Source organism: Epinephelus fuscoguttatus, linkage group LG20 (assembly GCF_011397635.1).
Source record: "Epinephelus fuscoguttatus linkage group LG20, E.fuscoguttatus.final_Chr_v1".
NCBI classification, from domain to species: Eukaryota; Metazoa; Chordata; class Actinopteri; order Perciformes; family Serranidae; genus Epinephelus; species Epinephelus fuscoguttatus.
In genome coordinates this window covers 19,634,682-19,642,920 of record NC_064771.1, presented here as the reverse complement: position 1 = coordinate 19,642,920, position 8,239 = coordinate 19,634,682, and positions in this window count along the sequence as shown.

Genomic DNA, 8,239 nt, shown 5'->3' with positions numbered 1-8,239 from the left:
TTCCAGGAGGGCTTGCCCCAACGTGTTTTCGTTATACGTAAACCACCAAGTATCATTCATGTGCTCCTCGAATGGTCCGATTTCCCATGTAGTATGGGTGCAGATCCCGGGGGGGACGGGGGGGACATGTCCCCCCCAACTTCTGAAAAACACAAATTGTCCCCCCCAATTCTAAATAACCTAAATGATTGAAATTGAACAAATGTATACAGTAGTCCCATATACTAGGAAAAAAAGGGAAGATGATGAGGAGAATTGGGAATCTGTGAGAGGCGAGAGATGAGAACGTGAGTGGACATAACATGCCTGAGACCCTGAAACAACAAGTAGCATTAACTAACAGCGAAGCAGTGAAAAGGAAGGGGATGGCTGGCTCCATGTACTATTGGCTGTTTAAAAGAAATAAACAGTAAAGGTAAGCACATGATTCTCTGTGTAGTGCTTTTTGAATGACTTGGTGATGGTGATGAGCGTCTATGAAATCATGAAATATGCTGGCAATCTCAAGCACTCTGTGGGCACGATTTGCACACGTGCAATTAAAAAAAAAAAAAAAAAAAATCACAACTGATTGTTTCCCCCCAAACCTGTCATCAGATCTGCACCCATGCCATGTAGGGAAGTCGTTCTTACTTCATTGTGTGTTCATGAGCGTTTAAGTCGTAATGTGGAGACAACATGGACATTACAAAGAAGACATGTTGTATTTTATCACTCAAAATGTTTTAAAAAACACGTTGTCAACCGTTTCCACTGAAATATTGCTTTATGGTTGGAAACTCATTTTTCCGATTATTTCGACATCACATGAGGCAGTGCCACTGCGCAGCGGTCACATTCAAGATCAACATGGCTAACATTTCCAGCTGATCCAAGAGGCTTTTTAAACATATAGGTTAAAAAGGAACAACGCATAGTGCGTCCAAATTCATACCCGTTCTTCTCTATGGATTTTCTCAACAACCGTTCGTCACTGGGAGAAGCCACGCATATCACGCGAAACAGCGGAACTGCAGCTTTCCAACAAGACCAAACACTTGATGGTAGTCCAATGTTTTCACAGCGAAGAAAAAAACCCGACACAGTAGCCTAAGAAATAAATAGTTGAAATTGTTAGCTAAAAGTAATGGATAAATAATTGAAATTGTCACCTAAAAGTACACTAGCGTAATGGATAAATGGTTGAAATAGTTAAAATTAGGGACTGGCTTAGGGGAGGGACATACAACTTTAAAGAGCTGCATTTTGTATTTATTTGGAATATTTTCTGAATCCAAAATGAACCCCTGTATCACAGTCAGAAGATGTAAAAACTGAAATTATCATTAAATTTTCATTCAAATTTCCAATAGTCCTTGAATGCACGTGCAGATGAATGCTTCCAGAAAAAAAACAAATATATGTTTAAAATAGTATTTATTTCTATCGTAATGACTTGATTCTACATCTCATTTCAACTTTCACCAAAATAATAAACCATTTGCACTAACTAACCAGCACACATGACAAGAGCGCAAAAAAACAAAGGCTCTTTTAAGTCCAGGATTTTGTCTTCAACTTTTAACTTTTAACTTTCAGTCATGACAGGGTAAGTTTTTAAAATCTAAAAACTAATTTATTGAGGATCATACATTTTTCCCCAGTCACGCACCCCTCCTCTGATAAATAAAGAACAACCAATACCTTAGCTAAAAGTAATGGATAAATGGTTTAACTGGTTAGCTAAAAGTAGATTAGCATAATATGTACAAGGTTGGGAACCACTGACCTGTATACCACTGACATGTATAACCATGTTATTTCTGCCTTCAAACCAAACATGTTCACTGCAGTTGAAAACATCCATGTAAATTATATGTTAGTATTTCACTTCCTTAAAGAAGCACTCAGTTGCAGCAGTCACACAGGCTCCTTCTCATCTCAGCTCTTCGGGGAATTGCTTCCTAGCATCTGCGTATAATAAAACTTTGAATTATTTATCAAATTTAGTGTGCATGAAACATCCACCTCTCAATCAGCCGTCACAGCAGTGCGCTGAGTAAGTGTGTGTGCTCAGCTAATCAGATTTATTTGTATTGGAAGCAATTTAATTTGATAGGATACACCTGAACAAAGCTCGGAAATACTGATCGCGTAGAGAATATTAAAGCCAATTGAATTTACCAACATGCTGTGGGTTGATAAATCTGAGGGAGACTGGAAGTGGAGTCAGAAGTTTGAAAAAAAAAAAACAGCAGTGCTTGCTGTGGTGTATTCAGTATTTGGATGTTTTTGTGCATGTCGTACAGTTGCTGCAGATCATTACATTTTTAGCCCTCCAATTGAAACAATGTTTAGCTGACATCTCATGTGTCACAGACAAAAAAACATCCCATCTAAAAGTTGTGAGGGTGATGGAAATCAAGAAGAGGAGCTGAGACATCTTCGTGTCCCAGAAAATATGTAAATTTTCTGAAAATATGTAAATTTTCTGGGACATGAACAAGTCTTCATTCTCGAGCCTCTCTTTGAAGATTACTAAATTATCCCACATGGTATTTACTGAATGTGTTACTTAGGTAATCCAGAGAGGAAAGATGAATTAATATGATGAAGACTGCAAACTGTGAGCAATGAAAGGCCTTTTGGGAGATCAAAGGTTTTAGTTTTACTTGGCCGAGGTTGTCGAGTGCTAGTGCTGCATTTTTTTTCTCTCCGTATCAAAGACAGGGAAATGATGGCTTTGTCACTCACTGAAGGTCTCACCTGAATCAAGGCTTGAAGCAGAGCTGGTGAGTGGGAGAGTGACAAACAAGAGTGCCATCTTTTTTTTTAATGAATGATGAATAACATGAGATTACAGCTTTGCAAAGAATCAAAAGGAGACAGAAGGCACCTCTTTTCTGTGGCTATATTCTTAAATTTGTCGCCGAAAAAGCACTCAAAAATTATCAATCATTCTTAAATCTTTGCTCCGCTCAACCCTGTAATGATATGGCTGTCAGGCATAGCATTTAACATGAAATATTCAGGTCATCTTTTTTGTCAAGTGGTAGAAAGATGAAGTCACACATTTATGCAGGAATGTCTTCCCCAAGCAGTGCCTTTCACTTATTAAAAGATCAATCAAATATTTATTAGACAACCACGCTTTTCACAAGAGACATGAACATGCTCATAAATTTTCAGCCGTGTTTCACTTTGACTCAAACCATAAAGGATTCTGTCTGCCTCGCTAACTCTTCTCTAGGATCACTAAAGAAAGGATTCTTTGCATTTAAAGCAAAGAAAAAAACCCTGTGAAGACAATTACGCATTCAAAGCAGCAGCCGCCGCTCCTAAGGTGCATGTCGGCTAATGTGCGCTGAGTGATTTTGTATTCACAGTGGTAGGATTGTAATTCAAAGGGTTTGAAAAAGTCTTGGTGGGAAAACCCAATTAGGATGCCAAAAAGGGGCATGTAATAAGATTCTGTCACTCTGTAATGGAGTGACAGGGCTGGTAATAAGGCAAGCTCATGTTGAGCTCTCACTCTGAGAAGATTTCAATCAGGGTCGTCTTGGGAAGCATGACCTGCCTCCAAAAGAGGACGCAGCATCATCATCCCCTGCTGGTTAGATGATTAGGAAAGAACTCAGTGTAATTTTTTTTAGACATATAATATATTGTACAGCTTGTACAGTACACAATAAAGGTATTATAATCAGCTGAGAAGGCTTAAATATTTAAATAATAAAATATCAATGATTAAATAAGAATTAGCTAATCTAATGCTGCCATGATTTGTTCGTAAATCAGTTATTCAATAAATAAAAAGACATAAATGATTCATTTCTCTTGACTGCTCTTTAATGATTAAAGGTTTTGATCTTTAAACTCTTAGTAAATAAAACATTATTAAAATGGCAAACTTTTTACCAAAAAGTTAACTATTTACACATCAAGCATATATGGAGCAACATTTACTTTCAATTAGAGTTGCATTTCTGCCTGCTGCCAATATTTACTCTCCTTTTAGCTCTGCTTTTGGTCTTCACCACCTTCAAAGGGAATTATCTTGCTCATTAGCTGTTCATTTCTCTACTGTGTTCACAAACTAGTCGCTGATTTTATTTGTCTGCCATGCAGTGCTGAGCAGTTAGTGTACAACAGGTTTTTAGAGATTTGTCACCGATAACAACTGCAAAACGTGCCTGAAAATGACCCTGTGAAAATGTTAGGGTGAGCCAAAACATTAAAGTAGCCACCCCAGAAACTGAAACAATAAACTAAATGATACTGAAATGCTCTGCAGAGCTGAGGGGAACTGCTGAGTCAGGTGATAATTGTCTGTGGGTTTGTAACTGTGAGAACCCCTCTACATTACACATAGTCATACGATCCATTGTGCTTTTATGGTATTGTAAAACTGTTAACATTATGAACAAGATATAGGTGTAAACAGAAACTGAAGCTCACTCCCAACTGGTCAAGTCTGGCAGCTAGGTCAGTGGCCCTACGCTTTAAACTATGACGCTCTAGGTACCCCTGTAACGTCAATCTTGGACGCTCAGGGACTGTGTGTCAGTTTCCACTTGTTAGATGCGTAGATTCAAAATAGTCTTCTGTATTAACAGAAAATGTAACCTTTGTCACCAAAACTGCCTAAAGTTTAGGCAACAACACTATTGGTTAGGTTTGGAAAAACGATCATGATTTGGGTGAAAATAATTATGTTTGTTAAGTAACTTACAGTAAGTAAGTTAATCACCGCGTCACATTACGTATGTCATGTATTAGGGATAGCCATGAGCACTCGAGTACTCGACTTGGATGCCATTATTCATTTAATGTATAGAGTAATTGCTTCCGTACCTTCCACTTCCAACTGTTAGCACCATACAGCTAACCATACCTAACGGTTATTTATGGGTTAAACAACAGATTAGAGCCGTTTGTGTGTCAGTGTGAGTTTGTTGGAACCAGGCATGTCTCAGTGTCGGATGTTAGCCACTGCTGCTGTGCAAGCTCATGCTAACTGGGCAGACATTGAACTGACCCAGAGGAGAGCGACTCTGGAGGCGGTCCTTTAGTGCTGCAGCTAACCTATGTAACAGCAGCAACAGAAAATTTGCTGAGTTTTCTTAAGGTAACTTTGAATGTATGGTTTTACGGGCTAATTGAAGCCTAGTTGTTCAATAAATTAATGTAATATTGCACTTGTTTGCCAACTGATTTTCCTACTCTTACATTAGATTTTTCTTTTTCGAGTACTCTGTAATAATTTAATGTGAGTACTTGAATATTGAGGTTATTAAAAATGCCCATCCTTATCTTGTATATCTCATGGCACTTATGTCAGGGGACTGTGTAACATTTAAAAAAAAATGCCATGTTCGTACTTTCTGTCTTTATACTACATCATTATGTCAGACTTAGCTGAAAAACAGGTGTGCAGATGCTTAAGAGTTCCTTGTGCGTTTGAATCAGTTGCAGACGCCATCAACTGAGATGATGTATTTGACATACTGGCAATGAGAATGGGCTAGCTGAATTTACTTAATCCTTCTCTCAAGGAAACAAACTGCATTTTTTATGTTCATGTTTCTCTCAAATATTGTTTTGAAAATATTTTATTTGTAAATAACATCAGGTCATGACACTGCTGACAATGTGAGTGGTGAAAAAAGACCCCTGACAGTGCATTTCTTTTAGTGTATGCACTTAAGGTGAAAATGCTGAGAATAATGGATCACAAAATTGTAATTTTCAAGTGGAGAATGCTTTGTTTTATTTTACACTCCTCAGCCTAGACTTTCTGCTGAAGGGACAGCACAGAAATAAAGAGCACTTGAATTGATGTATGGTGACTCACAGAGAAAGCAAATAAAGAAAAGCAATTGAGATTCTGCAGGGGAGAGCTGAGCACTATTTACCTAGGCTGCCCAGAGCGAGCCTGTGGGCACAACACAGCTGACACCACAAGTAAATTATGCCTGCTCCGATCTGTCATGGTGATCAAAAGGAAACTTTAAAAATCTGGCAGGTTCGCTCATGACCATTTGGAGATTTTCTGTTGAGTAAAATATCATGTAGACATTTTTAATTTATCCAGATAAAAGATTTGTGTTTAAGTTTTTATACCCTGTGATATTCTGTGTCTGTTTTGATTTTAAATTTTCTGATGTGTGAACAAAGGACGTGGTGTGCATTTACAGTAAGAGAAACTCCCACTCCTCCCTCTTCAGTAGTTTGATGATTGCTTCATCAGTGAGAGCAAACTCATCTTACACTCTTTAAGTATTTCCGGCTCATACATACAGATTTATTCACAGCTGCTGATACCTGTAAATGACCATATCCATGTCAAGAGGTCAAAATACAACAGAGCTGAATCCTCACATCCCAGATGATCTCTCAATTCACATGATCGGCCCGGCTCACCAAACTAATGGTGCCGTGCTTTAGAGAAGCGACAGTTTCTGTGCTCATTGACTATGGATGAGCATCTGGTCAATGTGGATGTGTGATCTGATCACTGTGCTCCCTCTGAGAGCGTCTCGCTGTGTTTCCCGGTGCACACAGATAAACATGCAGACATACAGAGCCCACAGAGTCACGCTCTGCAGGGCTGTCTGCCTCTATGGTGGCATAAAATGCAGCTTTGGACTATACCTGACAATGACTGCAACTCTTGTAATCATAAAGGAACATAACAACTGTAATTGTAAACATGGATCACACTGATTACTAATGGTTTTGGGCTGTTATGATTCTTGAATAAGTCTCTTTTAAGGGTAGAACAAATTACCAATAATTCAACAATATCAGCATCAGACCACTTTTGATGCTGGCTGACTTCATACAGTTACTGCTGTGAAAAAGACACAGGTAATTCAATACAGGAAACAGCTGCTTCAATATGACATAAATATTATTTGGATCTACAGTGAGTCTGTTAAATGGAAAAATCTAGCCCTGTATAGTACAATACAAGTACAATGGTGAGGTACTTGTACAAAGGTTTTTATATTTCTGCTTCACTACAGTTCAGGAGAAAATATTCCTCTTTTTAACCTCATTACATGTATTTAACAGCTATAGCTACCTTGCAGATTATGGTTTCATATACAAAACATAAAATGTTATGCATTTTATAAAGAAAACCTCAACCTTGCACATTAAAATATTGCTTACACCTTGATGGAATCATTATTAGTAATAACAGTAATAATAAATGTATCTGTAGAGCATTTTTTGAGATGAAAGGTGAAGAAAATGCAAAATAAAAGTGATACTAATGAAACATAAGCATACACATACACCTATACCAGCATATACACTTAAACACATACCATATCCCATACCTGTAAGCATGCAGACATGTACACTTGGCTGCAAATACATACACTCTGAGATTTACGTGAAATTATGTAATACAATGATATAATAAAAATGTGACATTGACAGTGGCAATTCTGCTCCATAATGAGTACTTTTACGTATGGCCGTTAATACAGGGCGGCACGGTGGTGCAGTGGTTAGCATTGTCGCTTCACAGCAAGAGGGTTCCTTGCGAGGGAGCTCATTTTCTCCAGGTACTCCGGCTTCCTCCCACAGTCCAAAGACATGCAGGTTAATTGGTGAATCTAAATTGCCCATAGGTTAAATGTGAGCATCAATGGTTGTCTGTCTCTATGTGTCAGCCCAGTGATAGTCTGGCAACCTGCCCAGGGTATACCCTGCCTCTCGCCCAATGTCAGCTGAAATAGGCTCCAGCCCCCATGCAACCCCTAACAGGATAAGCGGTTATGGAAAATGAATGAATGAATGAATGGACATTTTGTGGGCTATCAGTAATGGAAGAAAATGGTTAGATGGTTTACTCTAGTAAAAGCAACAACACTGAAAATACTTGTACACCAATAAAAGTAATACATTTGAAATTTCTTTGTGTGTTAAGTGTTATCAGCAAAAAGTACTAAGGATAGAGCTTTTTAACAGCTTTATATACTATTGGGTAGTTCTACAATACATAATATTTCATAAACATTTGTAAAACGTCAATCTGAAAAGTACGTAGAACTGTTGCTATGAAATAGATGTAGTGGAGTAAAAAGTGCCATATCTATCACTGAAATGTTGTAGGGTAGATGTATGTAAAATCAGAAGTAAGTAGAGTACATGAGTAAATGTCCTTAGTTATTTTTAATCAATGCAGGAAGTTGTAGTTCAACAAAGCTTATGCAACTTTCATCACTTTAATGGGTTTTAGCACAAT